General features: G+C 45.8%; 1 long non-coding RNA gene across 1 annotated transcript; it reads left to right on the top strand.

Annotated features, from left to right (window-relative positions):
- The first annotated feature begins 1,216 nt into the window (after positions 1-1,216).
- On the top strand, positions 1,217-10,617 carry LOC120638435. The gene is made up of 4 exons (XR_005660093.1): positions 1,217-1,321; positions 2,580-2,690; positions 3,267-3,444; positions 10,421-10,617. It is a non-coding gene; the product is annotated as an uncharacterized LOC120638435 (long non-coding RNA).
- Positions 10,618-11,366: the final 749 nt, after the last annotated feature.

The following is an 11,366-nucleotide window of genomic DNA, read 5'->3' as shown; positions in this document are numbered from 1 at the left end:
GTGACACAGGGACGGTGTCCAAACTGATTAACTTTTATCTATCCCAGCATTTAAAACAGTGCTTGGCACCTAGTTAGCCCTTAACAAGTACCATAATTATTATTATTTTTTAATGCTCTGTATGCAGAGAGCATTCAATACATCACTGATTGATTGACTGGCACAGGGGCCTACTCCACATACTTATCTACTCCCAGACTTATCCATCCCACATCTCTGAGGAGCCCTGAGAATAATAATATTGGTATTTGTTAAGCGCTTACTATGTGCAGAGCACCGTTCTAATACCCAGTCAGGGCCAGAGAGATCCAAAATGGCAGCTTTGGGGCCTGTTATTATTATTAACAGTAATAATAATGACAACGATACTTCAGTGCTTACTACTTGACAGGCATTGTACTAAGCTCTGGTGGCCTACGAGCAAATTGATTTGGACACAGCTCTTAGCTGTTAGCTCTTTGAGGCCCGTTTCTGACCCTGTGGTCGAAATGAACTATATATGTATTACACGGCTTTTGCGTTTCAGTGTTTTTGAAAAAGAAGGCCCTTCATTTATTTTAAACTCCTCCGTCTTCCCTTTCTTTGGCCAAATGTCCCCACTTTATCATTTCATTTCCATCTGAGATTATCCCTGCATCCTGCTGTTACAGAGAGGAGGGAAGTCGCTTGGGTGATTTGTAACTTTCTTGGGCGTGGTGGTTTTTCTGGGCTACCTCAACTCTCCTCAATCAATCAATCTGTGGTATTCAGTGAGCACTTACTATATGTGCGGAGCACTGTACTAAGTACTTGGGAGGGTACAACAGAGTAAGTTGACAAGATCTCTGCCCGCGGTGAGTTTATAGCTGGACCATCCAGTAGGATGGATATTACTGTCTGTCTCTCTTGCTAAATTGTCAGCTCCTCGGGGAGGGGGATAAGGTCTACTAACTCTAGTTCACTCTCCCAGCTGCTTAGTACAGTGCTTTGCGCACAGTATGTGCTCAAACACTATTGAGTGATTGAACAGGACAGGCTCTTGATACCTTAACTTGCTGTCTTTATTCCCCAGCACAAATGGAAGTGATGACAAAGAACTGAACCCCGAGGGTTCTGTCTGGTTACTTTTCTTCAAGAGCAACCATCGATTATCTTCAATAAAATACATTACTGTCAAGCCCCTTTTTTTTTCTGGGAACATTTTGTTTTTAAACATTTTCTCTTAGATTGAAGAAAAGAAATAAAACGAGTGAAATCTAGCAGTTTCCCGAGGTTCTTACGAACTGCAGAGGAAATCAGCCCCTCCAGGAAATTCTGTTCTTCACTCAAAATACATCACAAGGTAAGATAACAAATCTAAACAAGAGAAAAAATATCAAAGGACAAAGGAAGATCAAATATTCCTACTGGAAAAGCAGTTTCTAATTTGGTTTAGAAAGAGGCATTTTTCAGGTCTTGGATTTAGCTGTTGGACCAAGCGCAAATGTGATTAGAAATATGTATGAGATGACGTGCATGTGTTATTTTAATAATGATAATGATAATAATGATGGTAATTAAGCACTTATTATGTGTCAAGCACTCTACTAAGCACAGGGCTAGGTATTAAGATAATCGGGTCCCACATGGGGCGCACAGTCTGAGTAAGAGAGAGAACAGCTATTGAATCCCCATTTTATAGATGAGGGAACTGAGGCACAGAGAAGCAAAGTGACTTGTCTAAGGTCACAAAGCAGTTAAATGGCAGAAGCTGAATTAGAACCCAGGTCATCTTCCTGAGAATTGGCCTCAAGGTGGGACTCGTTCACTCAGTTCTCAAGCACTTTCCCCTCCCGCAAGCAAGTCGGACAGAGTCGTAGCGGCAGAAGGATTCAATCTTGTCTAAATCCTCCCGTCTCCCAGCTTACTCCACCTCAGCACTGGGCTCCGGCCATGTGATACTATAAAACACTGTGGAAGTTTTTAATAAACTTGCTCTGGCCAATCCCTGAGGCATTTCATCTTTTCCTGCAATATATCTGAGGTCTATAAGCGCGGCGTATAATTCAGCACAGCCTTCTATGGCTACCCATGTAGGATAATATAGAGAAAAACTATAACTGGGCCAGGGATGATTTCTCTGAAACTCCACACTGGCTCCACTATTAATTGAATTCGCATAAACCGGCTCCTGCAGGTGAATCGATAAATGACAACTATAAATTTGGGCAGAAATGCCTCTGTGATTCATAGGCCTATAAGCCTTTAGCAGGATCCCGTCTCCATATTCAGGGCTGGGAATGGCGCAGGAATCACACCACCCTCTTCAGATTTAGTTCAGATTTAATAATGACATGGATGTGTCGTCAGCCTGGGGCTTTACCAGGAGTTCATTCTTTAAACATACCTTGCGCGCAAAACTGTCCTCGAATCCTGAAACGTCTGCTCTCAAAGTTACAGTAGCTAGTGGAGCTCAGTTTGGATTCTGGAATCTCAATAATTAGAAACATCCAAATCAAATCAATAGGGATGCCCATCGATCGTTTTCCGATTTGCCTAGGAGATTTATGCCCTTTTAACTTTAACAACCAACGGCGGCATTCTCTGAATTTCTTTTGCAGAAAATCACATTAAGCAGTGGGGAGGTAGGGAGGAAGCAGAGAGAAGGGGAGAGAGGAAATGAAATTAATGCTGCACCGACTGGATCCCAGGAGAATATGAGGCAACTCAAGGTAAGAATTTATCGTTTTGTAATTTTGATGATGACGATGATGATAGAAGCCACATTTTGTCATTTACTACTGGGGTAGACCCAGGATTACGAGATCATCATCATCAGTGGAGAAGCAGCGTGGCTTAGTGGGAAAAGCAGCGGCTCCGGAGTCGGAGGTTGTGGGTTCTAATCCCGGCTCTGCCATTTGTCTGCTGTGTGACTTTGGGCAAGTCACTTAACTTCTCTGTGCCTCAGTTATCTCATCTGTAAAATGGGGATTAAGACTGTCAGCCCCATGTGGGACAGGGACTGTTTCCAACTTGATTAGCTTGTATCTGCTCCAGTGCTTAGAACAGTGCTTGGCTCATAATAAGTGCTTAACAATTACCATCATTATTATTTTTATCAAGCACTTATTGTGTGTAGAGCACTGTACTAAGTGCTTGGGAGAGTGCAGTCAGAGCTGGTGGATGTGCTCCCTGCCCACAGTGTGCTTAAAGCTAAAGAGGGGGAAAGACAATATAAATCGAAGATGAGATTGGACTATCCCTGTCCCACTACGGGGTTCACAATTTATCTTACCTCCGTTTTGCAGATGGGGAAACTGAGGCCTGGAGAGATTAGTGCTTGCTCTGGGACTCCCGGGAGGCCATGAGGGAGCTGGAACTTGAACCTGGATATCCTGACACCCAGACCCAAACTCTCTCCAGCAAACCCTCTTTCCTCCTACTAGTCTTCTCTTCTGCATCGCTTATGGACTTGGATCTTCACCCGTAAGCATTTGATATTCCCCCCACCCGCAGCCCCACAGCACTTATGTGCATACCCCTATTCTCTCCTATTTCCCCTCTCTGTAATTCATTTGAATTTAAGCTCCTAGGAGGCGGGATTGGGTCTTCTGATGCTATTGCATAGTACTCTTCCTAGCCTTTAGAACAGGACTCTGCACGCAGTAAGCACTCAGCAAATACCACTGATTGATAGGGAGGGAAGAATCTTTCCTTCACATGGTCATTTCTAAATCTCGGTCTCTTTACTGGGACCCTGAAGAGTAGATAGTGCTTTCCCAATCCACTATTATTTATTGACCATCTACTGTCTGCAAAGCACTCATTCCCCTCCCACCACCACCCAACCTGCACACTTTGCTCCTTTAACACCACCCTACTCACTATGCCTCCATCTCAGCTCTCTTTTGCTGTTGTCCTCTGTCCTGCCCGTAACACACTCCAACTTCCTATCGGATGGATCACCGGCATCCCCGTCTTCAAAGATTTTCGCTCTGACCCCGCAGCACTGACGTATATATCTTTAAATTATATATTTTAAAGTATTCATAGTAATGTCTGCCTCCCCCGCCAGACTGTGAAGTCGTTAAACTCTGCTAACTCTGTTGTATTGTACTCTCCCAAGCGCTTAGTACGGTGCTCTGCACATAGTAAGCACTCAATAATAATAAGGGTATTTATTAAGCACTTAACTAGGTGCCAGGCACTGGGATGGACACAAGCAGATCCAGCTGGATACAGTCCCTGACCCACGTGGAGCTCACAGTCGCAAACCCCATTTACAGATGAGATAACTGAGGCATAGAGAAGCGAAGTGGCTTGCCCAAGGTCACACAGCAGACAAGAGGCAGAGCTGGGATTAGAACCCACGTCCTCAGACTCCCAAACCTGGGCGATTTCCACTAAGCTGTGTTGCTTTTCTATAGCCGCGCTGCTTCAAAACCTGTTCTCCCTCTTTAGACTATGAGCTTCAGGTGGAACAAAAATGGTTCCTGGACTGATTATCTTGTATCTCTCTCTGTCAGAACTTTAAGTATTAACTGTGTGACAGGCACTGTATTCATTCAATCATACTTATTGAGCGCTTACTGCGTGCAGAGCACTGTACTGAGCGCTTGGAATGTACAATTCAGTAACGGATAGAGACAATCCCTGCCCAACAGTGGGCTCACAGTCTAAAAGGGCGAGACAGTCAACGAAACAGAAAGACAGGCAATCCACTGTAGTAACAATAAAATCACATATTATCCCTGTAATGTCTGTCTTCTCTCTCCCCCTTGAGGGCAGGGATTTGTCCACTATCTTGTTCTTTTCCAGGCTTTTAGAACCACGCTCTGTTCGCCGTGAGCTCTCTATAAATATTATCGATTGATCGATTTTTTTAAAAATCCTCTTCCTCTCTCCCCATCCTTCCATAAAAGAACTAGGAGCCCAGACCATTTCTAGGCATTACTCAAGTCCTAAATTTCAACTGAGTGTGGCACAGATCAGAGGATTGACATGAACTCCCATCACTTGAGCATCTTTTACATCCAAATTCTTTTAAAATCAGAATTATTTATGGGAGCTACGGTTTCATCAACTGCTCCATCCTCTGACGAGATGCGGCCACTTCCACGCTGGAAAGTAGTGACCATTTAAAGCTTCTCAGCAAAAGGCAATATCCGATTGATTAAGACAGAAAGTTAAAGAGAATGTTAACCCCAATTCAAAGCACGGGTGGAAGACAGAGACTGTAATTAGCGCACCGGACGGGAAGGAAGCCACCTTCTTATCTTTCTCCTCCGCCTCCCTGGTCCAAACGCCATCTGTCCTGGAGGACTGCTCTTACTTACAGTCCTTCGTAATTATTTGAACTTCTGTCTAGCTCATCTGCAAAGTCTCGGCAAGTGCGTTCTATGGTGGGGAAGTGGCATTTTATTCCTTAGTTGCTCGGTTAATATTCCGAGGAAAGACGAAGCATTGAGTTGGATTTTATGCCGTTCCCCTCCTGTCTCCTTGGGTCCCACACAGTTAATTAATTATGGTATTTGTTAACCACTTCTTACGTGCCAGGCACTGTACTAGGCGCTAGGTGGATACAAGCAAATTAGGTTGGACCCAGGCCCTGTCCCACGTTGGGCTCACAGTCTTCATCCCCATTTTACAGATGAGGGAACTGAGGTGCAGAGAAGTGAACTTGCCCAAGGTCACACAGCAGACAAGTGGCAGAGCCGGGATTAGAATCCATGGCGTTGGTTTAGCTTTAGCACTGGTCTTTCTGCCTCTCCAGCCTGGCCTAATGGAAAGGGCACAGGCTTGAGAGTCAGAGGTCCTGAATTCTAATCCTGGCCCTGCCCCTTGCCGGATGAGTGACCATAGTCAAGTCACTTAATATCTTTGCACCTTAGTTTCCTCATCTGTAAAATGGGGATTAAATAACTGTTCTCACTTCTACTTAGACTTCAAACCCCTTGTGGGGCATTTCATTCATTCATTCAAAGGTATTTATTGAGTGCTTACTGTGTGCTGAGCACTGAACTAAGTGCTTGGGAGAGTACAATATAACAATAAACAGACATATTCCCTGACCAAACGGGCTTATAGTCCAGAGGGGGAGACAGACGTTAATATAAATAAATAAATTCCAGATAAATAAAATCCATTACATCGGGCTCAAAGCTTTAATACCCATTTTACAGATGAGGTAACTGAAGCACAGAGAAGAGAAGAGACGTGCCCAAGGGTCCCTAGTAGACAAGTGGCGGAGCCAAGGTTAGAAGTCGGGTCCTTTGACTCCCAGGCCTGTGCTCTTTCCACTAGGCAACACTGCTTATTCTCCGGGAAATGATGACAGTAAGCAACCTAACAGTCTTCTGAACCAGCCTGACTCTCACCTAATACCCGTGTCCATCGCCTCACCACCTCCCGGGCCCCACATTTCCGGCAATCACTTGAGGTGAGACGCCGTCAATCAGATACGTCTGAAGAAAACACCCATAAAGTCGATGGAAAAGTACACGAGCCTTGCGTGTCGTTGCCGCTGGCTCTTGGATGGCTTTGGGGAGCTCAGGCTCGTCTTGTTGGAGACTTTGGTCTCCATTGGCTAAAGAAAGCTCAGTTAATTTCTCATCTCTCCTCCCTACATTCCCCACTAATGGCCACTTCAGCACTTCCTAAGGTACTCACCCCTCGCAGCAACTCTGTACATATCTGTATTCTCTGGTACGGCCTCCTATTTTTTTTTTTTTTTTTTTTTATGTCACTTAAGTGCTTACTCTATGCCAGGCACTGTACTAGGAGAAGGGGTAGAGAAAAGATCATCAGTTGGAACACAGTTTCTGTCCCATGTGGGGCCTCATGGGCTTTCTGTAATTTATTTTAATTCTGGCTCCCCTGATAGATTGATTTTAATCCCTACTCTGCCATTTGTCTGCTGTGGGTCCTTAGGCAAGTCACTCCACTTCTTTGGGATTCAGTTACTTCATCTGTAAAATGGGGACTGAGACTGTGAATCCCTCGCGGGACTGTGTCCAACCTGATCTGCTGGTATCCACCCCAGAACTTAGTATGGTGCCTGGCACATAGTAAGCGCTGAACAAATACCACGATTTTTATTATTATAGTAAACTCCCTGAGGACAGGTATCATCTCTGCTAATTCTACTGTGCTCTCCCAAACACTGATAATGATTGTGGTACTTGTTCAGTGCTGACTATGTGCCAGGTACTGTTTTAAGCTCTGGGATAGATACAAGTTAATCAGGTGGGACATAGTCCTTGTCCCACATGGGGCTCACAGTCTTGATTCCCATTTTACAGATGAGGTAACTGAGGTACAGAGAAGTTTAGTGACTTGCCCAGGTCACCCAGCAGACATGTATCAGAGCTGGGATTGGAACCCACGTCCTCTGACTCCCAGGCCCGGCCTCTTTCCATTAGGTCGTGCTCCTTCACTCTGCACACAGTAGGCCCTCAATAAATACAGTTGCTTACTTGACTTACCTCACCTTTTCCTTTACCATTTTTTTACTGCTCTTTCTTCTTCTTCTTATTTAGCGCTTACTATGTATCAGTCAAGTTGGACGCGGTCCCTAACCCACATGGGACTCACAGTCGAGGAGAGAGAACAGGTACTGAATATCCACACTTTGCAGATGAGGAAAGGGAGGCATAAAGTAGTTATCTGACCTGCCCAAGGTCACAAAGCAGGCAAGTGGTGGAGCAGAGATTAGAATCCAGGCCCTCTGACTACCAGGCCCATGCTCTTTCCATTAGGCGATCCACCCCTTCAACTTTTCTGTCTCACTAGGAAGAGCTTATAATGAAGCAAACAGACATATGATGTTCCCTCTGGAATGACTACTGCAATTTAAAAAGATCACCAAAATCTGGCTTGAATCGAAGCCCAGCAAAGCGACGAATGAAATGTCGCTTTACAAAACGATTTGAGAAGTTGCCGTGTTTTCATTTCCAATTCCCAAGAGCTGTTACCTTAACATCAACCTTTCCCGAGCTCATTACAGTGTATGCAAATCAATCAGGTTCTAATGAAATTTTTAAACCCCATTTTTTCTGACTCCCATAGGGTCTCAGCTCTAATTAACCTTCATTATCCCTGAAAGCGGTGGCTTCCGCGGATCAAATCTCTGCTTCTTCCCTTTTTGGAAAGAGCACCCATGTAACGGAGGTGGTGCTGACGGACCAGTGTTGCGAAGGCAACGCGGATACACAGAGCTTAAGTTCCTCCTCTAGACTGGAAACTCCTCGTTTAGGCTGTGAGCCCGTTATGGGGCAGGGATTGTCTCTATCTGTTGCCGAATTGTACATTCCAAGCGCTCAGTACGGTGCTCTGCACATAGTAAGCGCTCAATACATACTATTGAATGAATGAATCGTGGCAGGGATCTTGCCTACCACCACTATTGCATTGTACTCTGCCAAACACTCGGCGCACAGCACATCCCCAATCAATTATGATATTTACTGAGCATTTACTGTATGCAGAGTACTGTACTAAGCACTTGGGAGAGTGGAAGCTCGTTGTGGGCAGGGACTGTGTCCATTTATTGTTGTGCTTAGTACAGTGCTCTGCACACATCATGATAATGTAATAATGTTGGTATTCGTTAAGCGCTTACTATGTGCCGAGCACTGTTCTAAGCGTAGGGGTAGATACAGGGTAATCAGGTTGACCCACGTGAGGCTCACCGTCTTCATCCCCATTTTACAGATGAGGTAACTGAGGCACCGAGAAGTGAAGTGACTTGCCCGCAGAAACACAGCTGCCAAGTGTGGAACCCATGACCTCTGGCTCCCAAGCCCGTGCTCTTTCCACTGAGCCATGCCGCCTCACTGAGCCGTGCTGCTTCAATCCATTCGATTCATTCCTTCAATCATATTTATTGAGTGCTTACTATGTGCCGAGCACTGTACTAAGCGCTTGGAATGGACAAATTCGGTAACAGATAGAGACGACAGTCAGCGCTACTGCTGAATGAATAAAATACAACCAAGTTGGTAGACCTGTATCCCTGCCCACAAGAAGGTTACAGTCTAGAGGGGAAGACAGACATAAAAATAAATTATGGGTACGTACATAAATGCTGTGGGGGCTGAGGGTGGGGTGATATCAAGCGTTTGAAGGGTATAGATCCAAGTGCCGAGGAAATGCAGGAGGAAGAGGAGAAGGGGAAAAATGGCTTAATCATGGAGATGTGATTTTAATAAGGCTTTGAAGGTGGGGAGAGTCGGAGGAGGTGGAGGAGACGGACAAGGGGTCAGCGTCGAGAGAGACCAGATCCAGGTACAGTGAATAGGTTGACTTCGGAGGAGTGAAGCAGCGTGCAGGTTAGGGTTACAGTAGGAAACCAGAGAGGTAATAATAACAATGTTGGTATTTGTTAAGCGCTTACTATGTGCAGAGCACTGTTCTAAGCGCTGGGGGAGATACAGGATAATCAGGTTGTCCCAGGTGAGGCTCACAGTCCTCATCCCCATTTCACAGATGAGGTAACTGAGGCACAGAGAAGTGAAGTGACTCGCCCACAGCCACCAAGTGGCAGAGATGGGGTTCGAACCCATGACCCCTGACTCCCAAGCCCGGGGTCTTTCCACTGAGCCAAGTAAGAGGGGGGTGAACTGATTGAATGCTTTAAAGCTGAAAATAGGGAGCTTCTGTTTTATGTGGAGGTGGGAGGTTTTTGAGGAGGGGGGAGACGGGAATTGAATTTTTTTTTTTTTAGAAAAATGATTTGTACAGTAGAGTAAGTAAGGATTGGTGTGGGGAGAGGCGGGGGAACAGTGCGGAGGCTGATATGGTAGTCAAGGCGTTGTATGTTAAATGCTTGGTTGACTATAGCAACAGTTTGGATGAGAGAAAAGGGCAGATTTTCATAATAATAATAATAATAGTAGTATTTGTTAAGCGCTGTATTCATTCATTCAATAGTATTTGTTGAGCGCTTACTATGTGCAGAGCACTGTACTAAGCGCTTGGAATGGACAAATCGGTAACAGATAGTGACAGTCCCTGCCCTTTGACATATGCCCAGCACTGTTTTAAGCTTTGGGGTAGGTACAAGGTAATCCGGTTGTCCCCCGTGGGGCTCAGAGTCTTAATCTCTATTTTACAGATAATAATAATGATATTTGTTAAGCGCTTACTATGTGCCGAGCTCTGTTCTAAGGGCTGGGTTAGTTATCAGGTTGTTAAGGTTATCGCACTGTCCCCCGTGGGGCTCACGGTCTTAAGCCCCATTTTACAGATGAGGTAACCGAGGCCCAGAGACGTGAAGTGACTTACCCAAGTTCACACAGCAGACGTGGCGGAGGCAGGATTGGAACCCAGGTCCTTCTGATTCCCAGGACCGTGTTCTGAATACCAAGGATCACTTTCAAAATCACCCCTCCGGCTGCAATAGAAGCTGATTAAATGTCACCGATGGAAACTAAATGGTAATCAATTCCTGTTTTCTCTTCAGCGGAGGCCCCCGGGTGCCATCCTCTCTACCCGTCTGCCAGGAGCAGCAGGGTGGCCGCGCTGAAGATCTTTTACTTCTATCACGGGAGGCGAGCGTTCGGATCTTTCCCTGCGCCAGCTCCCCGTGGAGACCTGAGAATGTCTCTCCTGAAAGCCTCCCTGGCTGCTTCTGCAATTAACCCTGCCAACTGTATCCTGCAAGAGGTTTTGGGAAAGCTCAGGTGAGGAGAAAATTGTCCACACCAGACAGTTGGCCTGTACATTTTCCACATTCCCGAGGGAGGGAGGGAGGTATGCATTTCCGAAGTTTACCTGGACCTCAAAAGGGAATATTCTGCTCTCTTGCAATCTATATTATTTACAGGACTCTGCACACAGCGCTTGATTTTTTTTATGGTATTTGTTAAGCGCTTACTATGTGCCAGGCGCTGTTCTAAGCCCTGGGGTGGAGACAAGCTCATCAGGTTGGACCCAGTCCCTGTCCCCCCTGGGGCTCACAACCTTACTCCCCATTTTACAGATGAGGAAACTGAGGCACAGAGAGTGAAATGACAAAGTCACACAGCGGACAAGCGGCGGAGTTGGAGTTAGAACCCAGGTCCTTCTCACTCCCAGATCTGTGTTCTATCCGCTAGGCCGCGGTGCTTCTCTAACAAATACCACCAATTTTTTGAGTGCGTGGGATGGATAACGGATTTCCTGGGACTCTATAATAATAATGTTGGTATTTGTTAAGCGCTTACTATGTGCAGAGCACTGTTCTAAGCGCTGGGGGAGATCCAGGGTCATGAGGCCGTCCCACGTGAGGCTCACAGTTAATCCCCATTTTACAGATGAGGGAACCGAGGCACAGAGAAGTGAAGTGACTCGCCCACAGTCACACAGCTGACGAGTGGCAGACCTCTGACTCCGAAGCTCAGGCTCTTTCCACTGAGCCACGCTGCTTC

Source organism: Ornithorhynchus anatinus, chromosome 6, assembly GCF_004115215.2.
Source record: "Ornithorhynchus anatinus isolate Pmale09 chromosome 6, mOrnAna1.pri.v4, whole genome shotgun sequence".
In the NCBI taxonomy this organism is placed as follows: domain Eukaryota; kingdom Metazoa; phylum Chordata; class Mammalia; order Monotremata; family Ornithorhynchidae; genus Ornithorhynchus; species Ornithorhynchus anatinus.
Note: the sequence above shows the minus strand (reverse complement) of the source record. Positions and strands in the feature narration are given on the sequence as shown.